This window comes from Dermochelys coriacea, chromosome 4 (assembly GCF_009764565.3).
Source record: "Dermochelys coriacea isolate rDerCor1 chromosome 4, rDerCor1.pri.v4, whole genome shotgun sequence".
Lineage (NCBI taxonomy): Eukaryota > Metazoa > Chordata > Testudines > Dermochelyidae > Dermochelys > Dermochelys coriacea.
Window position 1 is genome coordinate 64,501,151 of NC_050071.1, and position 17,748 is coordinate 64,518,898.

A 17,748-nucleotide genomic window follows, 5' to 3' on the forward strand; every position below is an offset into this window, starting at 1 on the left:
GAACTGGCTACGTTTAGTTTGGAAAAGAGGAGACCGAGAGAGGGACTTGATAGCATTCTTCAAATACTTGAATGGCTGCCCAAAAAAAGATGGAGAAAAATTGCTGTCTTGCCACTGAGGACAGGACAAGAGGCAATGGGTTCAAACTACAGCATAGTAGATTTAGATTAAATCTCAAGAAAAACTTCTTAACTGTAACAATGGAACAGATTGCTGAGGGAGGTTGTGGAAGTGCCTTCCCTGGAGGTTCTCAAAAGGAGGCTGGATAGTCATCTGTCCTTGATGGCTTAGACACAACAAATCCTGCATCTTCACAAGGGGGTTAGAGTAGATGACCCTTGTGGTCCCCTCTAACCCTATGGTTCTATGGTCCCCTCCCCTCCATACCCATTAATCCCTGAAGCAGAAAACATGGGTGATGGCAGTTAAAACTCAAAGATTCTGCAGTAAAAAATAAATATATTTTATGTCTAATGTTATGCTTTTACATACATATCAAAGCGCCTAAATAAAAATGGACTACATTTCAGAGCTTACATGTTGCTTTTATTTAGATTTTTAGTTAAAGTTTTTTCATCCAGTTTTCTATTCTGCAATTTGTAGGTTCCTGTCTCAACCCACTTTTTAGTTCCTGAGACCAAGGATGGTTGAGGCAAGACTCAGTTCAAGACTTCCTATTATCCCACTGCTGCAAAACTTATGCATATGCTTAGCTGTATGTACATGAGCAGTACCTGGAAAGTAAACAGAGTGATTCAGACACATAAAATTAAACACATGCATATGCAGTTGCAATATTAGATACATACAAAAACTGACTCCCATAAGAAAAATGCACATTCTCACACAAAGTATTTGACCTAGAAGCAAGTTCCTTCATCTGGAATAAAACGTTAATTTTAAAACTGCTGACATTTACAAAATATTTCTATAGTTTCTTATTTACACACCACATAATTAATGACATAGCACTTGATTTAACTGAATAAATCAGTAATGAACATTTTTATAGTTTTTAAATATTTTTAATTAGGACAGAATGTAAGAAGTGAAATAAGATTTAAATTATCATAGTTTGCTCTTTTAGATTACATATGGGTGTCATTATAAACAGGGCTGGCCTTAGTGGGGTGCAGGGTCTGGGACAAATCAGCCTCCCCGCTCTCCTTCTCACTGTCCGCCCACCCATTCACCTCCTCACCCACCTGCCCACTCCTCGCCTCCCCGCTAGTCCCCTCGCCATCCATTCAGTGGGCACACACACCCCACTGCTCTCCTCCTCACCATCTGCCTGCCTCCTTGCCTGCCCCTCGCCTCCCCATTTTCCTCCTCGCCCTGCTTGCCCCTGCCTCACCTCCCCGCCTGCCTCCTCACCTGAATATCAGGACAAATGGTGTCCAGATTGTACATAGGTCTGGATGTGGGGAAAGGACTAAATATTGGGACAGTCCCAATTTTATTGACACACAGGGCCCCCCAAGGCACAGGGCCCAGAGTGGTCATCCCTATTGACCCTACCCAAGGGACAGCTCTGATTATAAATGTAGTTTATGCAGCCAGTGTAAAGATGAAGACAGGATAGTAGGTCAAAATGTAGGTAAATCCACTATAAGTGTTTTCTTAAAATAATAAACTGTTCCTTAAAGATATTGTAGATAGACTAAACGGTTGCTCTAATACCATCTCCTCAATAATTATTTCAGTAATATCAATGATAGGTGTTGGAAGGGTTCCAGCTCCCTTCTCCCTCTCAGTTCCCAGACACAGTTCTCTGGAAAATAACAGTCCAGAGTCTAGTCTGCAGGCAATTCGAGGGGTTTATTGGGGCTAAACAAGCAAGTGTATTCCAAAGACCTTCACACCAGTCAGGCTCTCTCTATATGCTGATAGAACCCCCTTTTTCTCCTGACCCCTAGTTCCACAGGCTGACGGTGCTCCCTCTTCCCTCTCCCTCTTCTTGGAAAACTTAATTATACTTGTAGTGCCCCTCCCTGGTACCATCCCTTCCAATATATGGTCATGTTCCATTCTGTGGGGTCTGGAGTCAATAAGACCACCTCTTTTGTACCTGATGGGAGGGATAGGGAGCGGGGTTACTTTTGCCATGGACACTTTCTTGCAGACTTTGTGTCTCCTCCTTACACCTACCCGCTGCTTAATTAGCCCCTTATCTTCTCTTATTACTGAAAGGCAAGGCTACCAGCTGGAGGCATGGGGAGGAGGGGGGGTGTAGCCTTTTGCTTTCACTTACATTCTCTTGCTTGCTTATTCAGCCTGTTTAAACTAAAAGCAAAGCCAGAAGCAAGATTATTATTATTTAGTCTCTACCCTATTTACTTCATATTCTCCGAACAATAGGTATAATACATGCCCAGAGGTTGGCCTATTTGAGTGCTGGGTATTCAACAATTTGGTTGAAGCACTGTGACATTAAACAGAACTGTATTCTTGAATGAATGATCACAAGATGCCAGCAGATAGAACCCAAACAGAAGGTCAGAACCCAAAATACTCAGCACCCATAATAGAAAGCCCTCGGTGATTCCAGGATACTGCAAGGCTCTACCGTCAAGGATTCAGCTGTAGATGTGGACAGAAAGCCTGTCCCTCCTTCCAAGACAGCCACATAACATTTTGTGACTCCCAAACTCCTCCTCCTCACCAGATACAAAGCCTGTAACTGCCCAGGTTAACTGCCATATATGGCAATCAAGCACTGAAAATAAAAAGGTCACTGTTTCCTCAGCCTCCATCTGAGTGAATTGGTTTCTTCCCTCAACTGATTGACAGCCAGGGAAATTGAATTGGACTGTGGTTTAGGCTGCATGGCCCAGGCTGACAACTCTAAAATAGCTCCATGTTATTATGCAGCAACGTGGACATGTTTGCCACATGAATTCAGAAAGGACAAAAAATCCTCAAAGCAATCTTTGGAGAATTTTTGAAGTGGTGTTCTACTTTGAAAAGTGGCTTTGTCAAAATGGCACCCACTTAGTCAGAGTCTGCTGAACTGAGAGACAAAAATAAGGTTGGTTGCTTTTTACTCCTATTAGCTCTGAAGAGGCAATGCAGGTAAGAGAGACTGACCTGCATTTTTGTTCTTTCTTGTACATCAAAGGAGTTGTTTGCAAAGTTCCAATCAGTTACCTCTGTCATTGGAGAGCATAACTGGGAGAGTTGCACACTTGCTACTGAGGAGCAAATTCACAAGATGGAGAGGATCCAGCTTGACTCTGAGCCCTGATGTATTAGTAAGGATGCAAGTTAGAAGATTTGCCTCTAAAGGCCCAGATCCAGCAAATTGATTAAGTGCATGCTTACTTTTAAGCATGTAAGAAACACCCGTCACTACAAGCTGGGAATCAAACAATGCATATTTGATATACAAATAATTCAGAAAGAAAAAACATGGAGACCCGCCCCCATCCCCAAATACTATTTCCACCATTCTTTTTTTCAAAATAGAATAAGAGCATTTTAAATAAAATAGCCAACTGATGTGTTAAGTTGTCTCTTTTTTAAGAGCATCTCACTGTTCAGATACAGCCTTTGTGTTTTGACTTTAAATTAAATATAAACAGTAGTATGAAAAGTAGATCTTCTTTAAGACTATTATATTAATTAAGCATAGATATAAGTTCATGGTGGAGCACACCCTAACCATCATTTTACATTTCCCTCAATCATAATTATGTTTCAGGAATCTAAAATTGAATAAGCTAAAAAATTGCAATTTTACTGCAGTAGAGAACTTCAGTTGTGTATAACATATGCATTTGTCATATAAACATGTCATTGATAAATTGTGTAAGAAACATTAATTCTTTAAATCCAGAGCTATAATGACAGCTTAAATTATAACCGCTCTCAAGCTTCATTTTAAATGAAGACTTTCATCTAATAAGAAAAACTTACACTTTCACAACATTTGTGAGAGCAAAGTAAGTAAAACATGCTGAGTATGTTGGTTTCACTAGGGAGCTGTGATTTTAAAAAAAATCAGCCATACAATATAGCCTATTATTATCCCAGCAATATTCATATGGTGGGTTTTGGCACTTGGTTCCCTTATTTGAGCCAAGGAAGATCAATGTATCTGAGTAAAATCATGATTTTAAAACCTCTTTCATTTTCTCTCATGCCTGAGTTTCAATGAAAACTTTAAGAAACAAATTTCAGTTCAAAACCAAAAAACTTAAATTTTGGATGATTTTATGGGTAGTGTAAAAAGATTGCCATGGGACGGGGGGACATTGATGCCCTCATCTGAGGTGAAAGTCCAAATAGAAACAGCTGAAATGCCATACAGCAGTGATACTCAGACTGAGGCTTGCCATACTCAAGTGGCTCTTTAAATGTGTCTCCTGCAGCACACGGTATCAAAACACTGTCATTTAATTAAAAACCAATCAGAATGCTTTTACTATGTTATTAACCAATTGTAGTTGATAAAATAAGAATACTTGATCTGTCATTTTGTTGTGAGAAAATTAAAGAGAGTGTAAATGAAACAATGAATTCACACTACTGTGGCTTTTTTGGGTAATGTTGATCACTAATTTAGCTCCTGATCACTTGAGGTCTGTGTATCACTGCCACACAGTAACCTCAACCAGAGAGTCATTAGGAGGTTGAGTAAGTTAACTCATTCTCCTGTGGTTGTGCACATAAAGCTTTGAGATTCCTTTGCATGGAGAAAAACAGATGCCCAAAGGGAGGGCTGACTTCATTGTTCCAGACTATGTGCTCTGAAGGGACCTTGGGGCTAGAGAGGTTACTCAGCTGTAAGACTCAAGGACTGGGTCAGGAAAAGGGAAACTGTTTTGTTAAGATGTCAGCTTTTGGCTGTCAGTCACGTGCAAGTCCCTGGAGGGAGGCAGAGGCAAGAGAGTTATTGTTTTGGGACATGGCAGAGGTGCTTTCAACAAGGTTTCTACCAAAGGGAGTTTCCTGTGTAATGTTCATTACTAACCCTGCTTCAGAATACAGGACTATGTACATTTTATAATTAAAAAGTTACACTAGGAAAATATTTGATTTGGCATCACCAATTTCTTCTCCAAATAATACCTAGCTCTTAGATTGGACTTTTCCTCTTTAGATCTCATAGCACTTTACAAAGGAGGTCACCTCCATTTTACAGATGGGGAAAGAGACACAGAGAGGGAAGTGACTTGCCTGAGGTCACACAGCAGACTAGTAGCAGAGCCAGGAATAGAACAAGTTCTTCTGAGTCCTAGTGTATTGAGTTATCAACTAGGCTACATTGCCTTCAAGGCAGCTGATCTGCAAGACCCGAGAAATCTAATACTGCTTGGCAGAGGGGTGACTTCCCCCCACCCAGGATCACAAGTCTCATTTTCAAAGAAAAATGAACTTTGAATCAAACTACTGCCATATAATTGATATAAATCCTTTGCTAAACAAAAAGCTTTACAACCAAAAATGCATCAGATAACCAACAACCATTACCTGCTTCTACCTGCAGGCAGCAACAGTATGCCCACTCCTAAAAATAGTCAGAATGACAAATATATTGCTATCCAGCCCACATACAGCATGATTGGAGCCAGGCATTTGTGGTCATGTAGATGAGGGAAATGGATCCAAGCGGCGTTAGTTAGGGCTGGTTAGGAGTGATTGACACTGATTAGGAGAGGAAGTCTTTTTTTTTTTTTTGGTGGGTGGGTGAGAAGAATGGTAGTGAATGTTGGATTAAAATTCACCACTCAGCAGATTGGATTAACAAACCCTTATTAGTGAGGAAAAACACTAGCAAGCAATGACCAGATACTTACAAGTGGGAACCTCTTTGGGACAACACCATACATGCCCTCCTGACCAGTTAGTTCCAGCATCCCTGATCTTTTGTTAGGCTGACTAAATTTAACTTTTTATTTCCTTTTCTTATATATATATTGGTTCCTCATTTCCCTGGTTGTTCTCCTGCCCTGTCAGTATGTACGGGGAGATTTTAGTTTGGTGACCTTTAAGGAGGGGAACTGTATGGAGAGATTTTGGTAAACCAGTAAACTGCCTGAAACCACTATTGCATATTGCTAAAAGCAGCCAAGTTGGCAGGCCATAAAGTGGCCATGCAGCAGGCTTAGCTTAACCATGGCAGGGGGGTTTTGGTGCCACAGAAAGGGCAGCTTGACCCCACATCCTTCCTGATAAGAATTGTGTTGAAGTTGCTGATACATGCATTTTAGAAGAGTAGGATGTACCCTCAAGAATGTGTCTAACAGGGTCTCAAGGCTGCAAACTCTGGGAAAAAACCACACCGGGTTAATCAATAATCAGAAGAAAACTTCTTGCTTGACCATTGAAACTGCTGCATAACAAGTTTTCTTTAAGGGATATGGCACTGTGTTACTAATGTATAAAATAAGGGGGGGAAAGTTTGAGGTAGTGGAACTCTTTTGAGTTACTTTATTTTCTGTTTTCCTCACACATGATTACTCTGCATCTTTCTTGCACATGTGCAATTTTACTTGTGCTAAGGTGTTAGACTTACCAAAGCAAGCTCTGTCTGGTTTGAATATGCCTTCATTCCCAACAGTAAATAGAACATCCAAAAGATAACTTATAAAGCCCTAATTCAAGAAAGCACTTAAGCACATGTTTAAATCCTATTGAGTCAACCTTTCAAAGAGACTTAAGAACATACTTAAAGTGAAGCATGTACTAAAATGTTCTTCCTAGATAGGGATGTGGTCCTGAAACAGGACCTAGTAACACAAACTTTCAGAGTTTCTCTCTGTATCTTTTGACTAGTCTTCTCACTAGTTACTTTGAATGCAATTTCATTTATGTTTTGGGGAAAAAAAAATCACACAAGAGGGCAGAAAGAAAGAAAAATCCATTGAAAATGGGTCAGCTATTTTATTACAGGGCCTTTTGCTCAATTTCAATCCATGTGTGACAGGGTTCCAGGGGAGCCACACTGAGGTTACGTAATTAAGGTAAACTGCAAAGAATGGGGCAGACAATCCCCACAGCTGGTGGTCATTCCAGTACTTAGATCCACCAAGCTAGCCTCAAAGCAGCTTCTGTAATACCTTACTGGTTACCCAGAAGTCAAAACACAGTTCCCTTATGGCAAAACAGCCTTGGATTTCCACCCAGACACCAAAGTCAAATATGAAAGTTCTACCAATTCCAAAGGATCAGACACATCACCTCCCAAGTTAATATACATTTCAGATCTTACCCAAATACACGCTTACAGCCAATCCTTATTAACTAAACTGAAATCTATTAAAAAAGAAAGAGTATTAGTTAATAGATATGTATACAGATTGACATGTATAGTTTTGAAATGCATTTCATAGTAGAGATGGTGAGCTTTGTACTTGCAGATGTTATGATCTCCTTTTGATCTCTGAATTAATAGAATACAGAGTAGACAGGTACTGTTTATTACATTGTTAACCTCTAACAATACATATGTAAACACACATTATCTACCAATAGGTCCCTAAAGGTTGAATTGGGGTCATTTACTCTGCAGGATACTTAACCTTTTCTGGTCCTGTTTCACCCCATGATTCTTTCTTCTCTTTAAAATTTTGCCAGTGACATTGAATGGACCTCAGACAAACTTAATTGTCATTGAGTGAAAAGCAATGACAGATTTTGATGAAAATTTAGTTTGTGCATTTTAAATAAGTGAACAATAAATTGCCACATTTTTATTATAATTACAGTCCTCTCCCCTCTCCCGCAACTTTTATTACAGTAACCTTTAGTTCCAGAGGGGGAAATGGTTTTTGCAGCTTAATTAAATCCAATCCTTGCATGCTAACACTGCCACCCTGCCATTAAATTAATATGTAAACTTTACTGACCCTCTCATAACAAGCAGAACAGACAATGTAACTGTGTGCAGTTACCCCTACTGGGTGGCTTATATAAGCTTGGCTGCTGGTGGTGTGGGGCGGGAGGAGAGCGAATAGTAACAGCACATCTCTGGAGCCAGTCATGCTTGCAGTGCAGGGGAAAGGAAAGGAGCTTTGAGAGACCGTGGGTGAAATCCTGGCCCAATTGAAGTTAATGGGAGTTTTACCATTGACTTCAACAGAACCAGGATTTAATTCCATATTAGTAATATGCACAAGACATGATGTCTGTTTGGTTCAGACCATCTAAACCCATACATCCTCAGCCTCTATATATTTTGCTATCTATGTCTTCCCCTCTTTTCCATGGCACCCAGCCTCATATCAGCAAGGGATGCTACTGCACAGCTCTGGGAGGTCAAAAGCAAGGGATATTTTCTTCTAAGCATTCCTCTTCTCTGCTCTTTTTCCTGGAAGGGATATGCCTGACCTTTAGATTTCATATTTGTTTGCAGTGTTGTTGTAGCTGCGTCGATCAGGATATTAGAGTCAATGTGGGTGAGGTAATATTGTTTATTGGACCAGAAGTTGGTCCAATAAAAGCTATTGGATTACCCACCTTGTCTCTATTTTTCATAGGCATTTGTATTTTAAGTCTGACTTTTTCCATCTAGTTACTTTTTCCAAAAGATGTTCTGTGTCAGAAAAGGTTCATGGGGAAAGAGAAACAAAATTAACTGAAGTAGGAATTTTTTTTTTCAGATTTTCAACTTTGTGACCAGCAGTCTCATCAGCTATGTATTCTCTCCTTTATGTAGGATGATAGTAATCACAATGAGAAAACAACGTGCGCTGATTTGCAGTCTGTTATTCATACCCTCCAATGTCGCTTGAGAAAATCATTTGCTTTTTGAAAAATACCAATAGAAATCCATAACCAGTTGTATTTTTTGCTATGTTTTGGTCCTCAGAGGTAGATCACAGTCTCTTGTGTTTGCAAATAACATGCAAGTTAAGTGACCGTTGATGCACATTTGTGTTCACTTTATGGCAAAAAGAGCTCTAACTTTTCAAACATTTGGCTCAGAATCTTAACTTCAAGGCTAATGCTAGCCAAATCTAGTGGAAATGGACTTGAGGAGGAAGAAATGACAGAAGAGAAGAATCAGTTGCTCTGCAGCCTGCTTCCACTGTTCACAGAGAAGTTCACAGGCTCTGCATGACTAGGGTGGCCATGCTGGGGTAGGACAGATGGGAGGGGAAAACCACTCTTCTGTTTCAGATGGGGGGGGGAAATTTCCTTTTAGAGGATAATGATCTGACCATCTCAGCATTATGGTTCCAAGCTGCTCCCCCTCCCTCCACTAGATTCCCCCTAAGAGGAGGGTCTCAGGCATGAGACATGGTAGTATGGCAGCAGTAAGCAGTGCAATGGCATTAACTTCCACACCACAACTCTGGTCCTTCCATATTTATGTTAAAATCCACAGGATTTTAACCACAGAACTTTGGTCGGTTTGATGCCTTTTGACCCTTCCCCTTCCATGAGAGGAAGAAAAGTCACATACCCCTCTCCTTGAAGGAAGGACTTGATGGAAATGCTACAAGTTAAAACTCAATTTTCTCATCTTTATGTAGCTTTTACCAAATAGGGAATAATCTTGTTCTAAATGGATATATGGACTTTTCTCAGAGGGCTTCCTACTTTGTTGTCGCATGGCAAAATACTAGCCTATCCAAATTGACTGGATACCACTTTTCATTTTGAAAGAAAACTTTTGGAAGATATATTTTTAATAATCAATCTGCATTTGCTTGGAATTGTAATACAATTCTAAAAGTAACTCCAAGAGCATAAAAAAATCTTTCAAAGTAATAAAAAGTTAAGACTATATAGCTTTATAAGTGCAATTAGAAATGAGCTCTCCCTACCTCCAAAAAGTATTATTTTTAATCACAACATAAAATCCTACATACAAGTGCCATAAATACATGGCACACTGTGCATGAGAGTGCAATAAACAGCGAAAGCCTGTGCAATTTACTTGCTTTCTTGTGTATTAAACAATGTATAATAAATGTTGGAAAGAACAATCTGCCCTTTCTTCCATTATCTAGTGTTAACAGCCGCACACCTAGGTGATGGCAAACCAAACCTTTTGCATCCTTTTTACGAGCACATTTTTAAACAGATTGCATTGACAGGTGGTGGTGCTCTGCAGCCCTCTCCTTCTTTACTGAATTTTCACTAAGCTCTCACCAACATCCTTTGCATTTAAATGACATAACTGTGGGTCTCTCTCCCTCATGACTGAATACTCAACCTAATTTCCTCCTCAGCCTTTTCAGCAGTCCATGCACTAGCAGCATAAAAGAACATCAGAAATCTCAAAGACCATTTTGTTTCTTCATTTACATCATTCCTGTTTATTCAGTATAGTCAGTGTTGTGCAGTTTAAGTGGATGGATAAACAAAAATGTCCCATAGCGACACAACACAGAACTACAAATAAAAAAAAAGATATATTTTCATTATTTCTCATTTGATACCACTAGCATGGTACAGATATGAAAGGTTGTTTTTATCTGCTCAGTACTGTGTATTCTGGACATTGATTTTTTTTCACTGAAGTATTTGATATTCAGCTTAAGCAGCTTTATGCATTTATCACTGACAGATATTTGTGGGGGAGGTGACTTATTGATCTGTTAAAGAGTGAGCAATATCTCAATTATCACACGTGCTCTGCTATTACAACTGCTTTTCCTTTGTGACCTAAAATTCTGCTTGGGAGATTTCACAGACTGTGAATGAAAACTTGAGTCTGTAAAAGCCTGTGGTTAAAGCAAGCATAAATCAAATGCCAGAATACCCTGAAACAGAAGATTCACTCATTATATAAGCAGACTATGCTCAAACTACAGGCAAACTAGGCAGCTGCCTAGGGCAAGAGATTCCTGGGAGAAGTGATGATAGTTGATAATGAGTGCTGGGAAATGTAGTCTCAGAGATCAGTGGATGCACAGCTACAACTGTTCCCTGTCCCCATCACTACACACTGTAATCTGTGCATGCCCAATATGGAGCACAGGGTGCCCAATAAAGTTTTGCCTCAGGTAGAAGACTGTCTTGAGTTGCCTCTGCCTAGAAGTGTTACCCACACAAGTTCTTGAAGGATGAAATTCACCTCACTGCAGAAGGCGAGTTTGGGGACTTAAGTGATGACTGACCTGGTGCTAGCCTTCTGCACAAGGTCAAAATTAAGGGCTAGTCCAGACAAAATACACCATTCTGGACCATATTATTTATGGCTCCAAAGCAGGTAATTCCACCTTGTTACCTCCTTTCATAGTTTATAAAGTATAGTTTTTTCAATTTCCAGTTTTCAGTTCAGCTTCCTTCTTTCCCCATTTGAGAGCATGGGACTAAGATGACCAATCACAAATAACTACAGGCCTGATCCAAAGTCCACTAAGTTAATGGAAAGATTCTCCGAGTTCACAAAGGGAAAAATGGGTTAATTTTGTCCAATATATTGTTCAAAGCAAATCCCTGGAGCAGCTCCTATCTTTATACGCAGCCCCACAGACTGACAACAAGGTTTTCGAATGTGATGTGTTCTGCACATCTGCCTAGTAATAGCATGATTACCAACTTATTTAATGCAAACCACTAAAGGGCACTCAGAACTTTTGAGAACTACCAACTTGACTGTACTTAAGCAGTGATATACTGTTCCAATAAGCCATCTAGTGTCTCTTATAATGAAAATAGGTTGTTTTTTGTGGAAGGAACCTATCTGCTATTTTCTGACAAATTCTTCTCCCTTTGATGTGTGCTGCTGAATTTTATGTCAAGTAGGAGTTTCATGACATGTGGAGAAAAGGGTTTTTTTTTTTTATAATGATTGAAAATAAAGAATCATACAGTAAGTGGCTCTCTTTTTTCCTTTGTAAATCCCAGAACCATAGATGTTTTTGTTTGATTAATATGGTCCTTTCTTTTGGGTATCCTTCATGTTAACACCTAGTAAGAGTATAGATTTAGATTTTTTGACAAGAATCTGAATGATAACATTATGTAGAATGTTCAGGGCTCACATGTAGTCTTAGATACAATAGCTGCACATACTCAGTGCTAATCTTCTAAAATCCAGGTAGGGAGAATGTACACACTTCCAGGGGAACTGGGTTTACAAGACAAGTGGCAAAGCAATCCCAGATGTCTAGAGCTAGGATCAAGCCTATAGAATTTTGCCAGTTATAGAAATCACTTCATTATGGCTTTGGAGATGATAAGCACAATATGTTCCAGGAGGAATTTTGATTAGAAATCTACAACAGACAATTCGAAAGCAAAATAGGCAATGGAAGAATGTAACTAAAATCAAAGTCATTTTTAAAAAATCCAATATTATCTGTTTATTTCAGGGAAATTTTTTCTGGAGCTCCACAGAAGACTTGCTACCAACATCACACTGCAGCAATGAGTCACTCCAGATGGAGAATATTACATTCCTAATTAAAGAGCACAGCCAGTACTTCATGTTTTTAGTGCTTTTAAACCACCTCACTGGTCATAAAAATTATACTAATGTGTCTATTGGGGGGCAGAGGAAGAAGCACTCCTGACAGCTATACTATGCACGTGGGTGAACAGCAGCAGCACCACTACACATAAATTTACTTTCCTAGCTACAGCAGACCTTGTTTCTACAGAAATCCAAACCTCTGACATTACAGTGAACCTAAAAGTAACAAAGATTGTGAATTGCATTCTCCATTTCACGAACAATTAGTGTAGCGGAATTTGAGTATTAATTTGAGTATTATTTCATGAATTCAAATTTGAATATATATATAAAATATTATTTATGGAGAACTGCTACCCTGCTCCTTGGTTATAGTTAAAAGATCTTCTTACCTCAATAGCTGAGTGAAGTTGGGGCTCGTTGATCCTATGTCCTTTTAGTTCATACTAGGAAAGGGGGTCACAACAAGGGGCTTGATAAGAACATAGGAATGGCCATACTGTGTCAGACCAATGGTCCATCTAGCCTAGTATGCGGTCTTCCAACAATGGCCAATGACAAGTACTTCAGAAGGAATGAACAGAACAGAACAATTAAGTGATCTACCCCTTGTTGTCCAGTCCTAGCTTCTGGCAGTTGGAGGTTTAGGGACACCCAAAGCATGGGGCTGTTCCCTGATCATCTTAGCTAATAGCCCTGGATGGAACCATCCTCCATGAATTTATCTTATTCTCTTTCAAACCCTGTTATACTTTTGGACTTCAAAACTTCCCATGGAAACAAGTTCCTTATGTACTTCCTTATGCTTGTTTTAAACCTGCTGCCTACTCAATTAATTAGGCGATCCCTGGTTCTTGTGTTATGTGAAGGGGTAAATAACACTTCTCTACACACTTTCTGCATACCATTTGTGATTTTATAGACTGCTATCTTATACCCCACCTTAGTTGTCTCTATTTAAAAAAAGACTTAGATTGTTCATCTTAAATCTCTCCTCCCTTTGAAGCTGTTCCATACCCCTAATCATTTTTGTTGCTCTTCTCCATACTCCTTCCAATTCTAATATGCCTATTTTCAGATGGGGTGACCAGAACTGCATGCAGTATTAAAAATGTGGGTGTAACATGGATTTATATAGTGGCATTATGATTTTTTCTATTATGTACCCCTTTTCTACTAGTTCAGAACATTGTTAGCTTTTTGACTGCTGCTGCACATTGAGCAGATGTTTTCAGAGAACTATCCATTATGATCTTACACTTGAAGTCAATGGCAAAAGTCCCATTGGCATCAATAGTGCAAGATTAGGTCTAAAGTGTTCAGACTCCCTAGAGTTTAGGGGGGCTATTATGGTATTGCTCAGTGACAATGATTTATTAACACTGTTCTAGAGTAATGCCCTTTATTAGAGTGCAATTGAAACAAAAATGTATGGAAATTGCAGCAGAAGTATCTGAAGGAAGGATTGATAGTTCCATTTTGTTTGCCCATAGACTGTCTACAAGGAGTTCAGAAACTCTGGGCTACAACCTAAAATTTAGAACCAAGTCCTTGTTGTCTGGAAAAATACCCCTTGGGCAGAAGATTTTTTTTTAACTAAATTTTAATCCAAATATTCAGCCACAGCTTTCACCTTCTCCTGAAGAAGGTGCATACATGCATTACCTTTTAATATCATCCCCCATGGTTAACCAGATACTCTTTGACTTTCATTGTTCTGAAAACTATTTCTTTAAATCAACTTACAAGAGCTTCCCTAGCACTTCTCGCTAGCTCTCCTAGTCCCTTCTTACTTACAGATTACTCGCTATATAGTATATCTGCAGTCAAAAATGGCTCAGGAGGTATAATAAGTAAGCATGGCCCTCCTGATAGTTTATTTCAAAAATCGCAGGTTTATAAAACCTCTCTTGAAACTTCTCAGCAACAAAAGATGCTGCATTTGTGAAGACAGTATAGCAGGTAGTTCTGAAGTTACTGAACTCCAGGACCTTTTGACTTTGTAAATATATCTTCCCCCACTTTTCAACAGAAATTAACAACAGTTCTCTCCTATACGTTGTATTATTTTATTCTGCCAAAAATCTACCTTCCAGTCTCAAATGCAACTTGCTATTTACTATCATTTTCTATCTGAGTCACTACAGCACAATCACTGTGTCAAGTTGTCCCCAAAAAAAAAAGCAAATCAAGATGGATTTGTTCCACTTGTGTCCTTTTGAGGCGCTATTAGGCTTTCAAGTGCCTACTAGCTACCATTACTGCAATTTGAGCTAAAGCAGCCACAAACCTATAATAGCTTAGAAGTAGCATGAAGGCATCTGTGTGTACAGTTATTTGTAAATCAGGCCTTTTTTTGATAGCCTTTGCCTTATACAGAGAGGTCCAGATCCTACAAGCCCTCTGATGCCCTGATCCAGCAAAGCACACAAGCATGTGCTTGACTTTGAGCACATGAGTTGTTCCATTTATGTAAGTGGAATTACCCATGTGCTTAAAGTGAAGTGAAGCACATGCACATTTCAATGGGTCTGCCCCACTCAGGGGAAGCAAAATCTGCCAGACATACACTTCAGGATTTGTCAAACACTTCAAGCCCAAAAATTATCCTTTTCGTACCCACACATGCTTTTACTTAGTATAAAGACTGCTATTTTTTATTCTACATGAAGGATCTAGATTCTAAGCCAAGTTTTTAGAAAACAGGATTCTAAAATAATCCCTATTTAGGCACCTGTATAAGTGACCTGATTTTCAAAGTGCTGTTTGTGACAAATTGGCCACAATCCATCTGTACCACTTCTGAATTGTGGTTTCAGAGTAGCAGCCGTGTTAGTCTGTATCCGCAAAAAGAAAAGGAGTACCTTAGAGACTAACAAATTTATTTGAGCATAAGCTTTTGTGAGCTGCGCTGTAGCTCACAAAAGCTTATGCTCCATTTGAGAGAAAACAATAAAAACAAAAACCTATACACATGCTAAAAAGTTTACGAGGGGTCATGCTGAATTCCAACCTAGGGCTCTGGTAGGTTTTAGTCCCTCAAAACCCACTACTTGGTTTTCCCCATAGTTACAAGTTCATCTATCTTAGATCCAGAACTAGAACAAAGGTTAGACAGATCACCTATTGCTTTATACAGCTTGGACCTTTGTCTGCTGACTGCTTGTTACAAAAGGCGAGACTCCAAAAGGCTGGGGTTTTAAATAATTGGAGATAGGGAATTTGTATTTTCTTCCTAGGAGTTCCCCAGGAAATCCGTTTAATGTTTATGGACATGTCCCCATGTCCATAATTGCCTAGCAATACAGTCTTTTGAACTCCAAGGGCTTACATCTGTTACATCTCCTGCCCCCTTCCCTAGAGAGAGACAAGGTGGGTGAGGTAATATCTTGTATTTGGTGAGAGAGAAGTGTTCGAGTCACACAGAGCTCTTCTTCAGGTCTGGGAAAGGTACTCCAAGCATCACAGCAAAATGCAGGGTGGAACCAGTTGTTTTGCTGTGATTCTGGGAGTACCTTTCCCAAACCTGAAGAAGAGCTCTGTGTGGCTCAAAAGCTTGTCTCTCTCACTTTCTTCTTAGCATATGTGCAACATGCCTCAGTTAGCACATGACCAGGATTCATCACCAAATTTGGTCAGAGGTAGGATTGGGCCGGGTACTAACGGGGAGCACAATGTGAACACTGATCCATTCCCAACAGAAATTAGTCCAATAAAAGATATTACCTCATCCATCTCATCTCTCTACCATTCTGGGACCAACACAACTACACCTACACTGCATACATCTTCCCCCTAGAGAGGTTACATACAATCACGGTTCACAATAATACATAAAATAAATGAAGTTTTTCAAGGATGCAAAAACCTGCCATATCTATCTCACTCGAAGCATCTCAAATGGACCTCAATGGGAGCTGATGGGTGCACTGAACTTTGGAAAATCAGACCACTCATTTATTGCCCCAGTTCAGGAAAACGTTTATAACCATGCTTGACTTTAAATGGTCTGATTTTAAAATCAATGGGATTTAGACATCCAAGTACTTTTAACAATCCCACTAGGTGCCCACCAGCATCCTTAAATGCCTAAATAACTTTAGTTTGGCCATAGGAACCTAATGTTAAGCACCCATGTTTTTTAAAATGGCCCTAAAGTTAAGTGATGCTGCAGTACTCATTATGTTCTTTGACTGTTTTACTGTATGCTGTTTTCATATGCACTCATCAAATGTAAGTATGAATACATCATGCCTTAAATTCGTAAAAGTAATGAGCATTTTTTGAGAGAGACATTCAGAAAGACAGGCCCATTTCTGAATACTATTTCTGGAATGTCATTTTTGTCATGCAAATCTGAAAATAAGCCAATTTAAGGTCAGATTTGACTATAATTTTGTTCGGTAGAAATAAGTCGTGAAAAACAACTTGAGGCAATGGATGCTCATTTTCAGATTTATTTTTAGCATTCTCAATGAACCACAGTCTATAAAAATCCATGTCGGGAAATAATTTGATTAAAAAAAATTAGGAAGTTGCTCCTTTTCCACCTTCTTTCTTCCTACTGTTCCATTTTCTTCTCGTTTTTAAATTATTTCACCTTTTCTGATCTCAATACCTTCTTATGTGTTTATGTGCCTTCCTTCTGATGATAAAAGTTCCAATAAGTTGTAATTAGAAAAACTATATCTTGTGATTTGTGAGACTAGATAACACTCAACAGATTTCAAACATTAAATTACTAAATGCTCACAGTGAACTTTTGGCAATGTATGTATTAAAATCTCCTAAAAAAATTAGAGAAATTAACTCAAATATTGAATAAATCTGAAGAAACTGCAATCAGCCTACAGATAATCCACATGCAAAAGAGAAGGATAAACTCATTCAATTCATTACAAATTATTCATTCAACTCTGAATTTAATCAAACTCTTCAGCTAAAATGCATTTTAGAAGTTCTCAGCTGTCTTTCACACTTCACAGTCTAACAGGCAAAAAGCAGTTTTATATAGTAAATGAACATTTGAAATAGATGGAGAGTGGGGAAATACAAGAATACATATGTGGATCAAGGCACTTCTGAATCCAAAACCAAAAGTATATCTTACTGTAGATAATTTATGTGCAATATTAGCACGTTATTGGATTTTATTTATTACTGTGATTTGTATATTTGTACCAGCCTCTGTTATGACAGCAACTTTGCCAAGAATGCCTCAAGTGCTACTGGCTACAGGCCACACCACATCCCACCTCAGCAGGTCCCCGGCCTATGCTACACTTTCTGAGGCCCAGCATGAGCTGAAAGAATTCTCCTTCCGCTTGATGCATCTTTTGGGCTAGAATCTCATTTCAGGCAGTGAATAGTGCAAG

The 17,748-nt window shown here is 39.1% G+C and overlaps 1 long non-coding RNA gene across 6 annotated transcripts in view; it reads right to left on the reverse strand.

Moving 5' to 3' along the window:
• Window positions 1-474: 474 nt before the first annotated feature.
• Window positions 475-17,748, reverse strand: part of LOC119854759 — a 101,536-nt gene continuing 84,262 nt past the window's right edge. For all 6 annotated transcript variants that reach the window (XR_006280855.1, XR_006280854.1, XR_006280857.1 and 3 more), the window contains exons 3-4: window positions 3,088-3,240; window positions 475-734 (exon numbers count right to left, since the gene is read on the reverse strand). This is a non-coding gene — a long non-coding RNA (uncharacterized LOC119854759). The remainder of the gene's footprint in view (window positions 735-3,087; window positions 3,241-17,748) is intronic.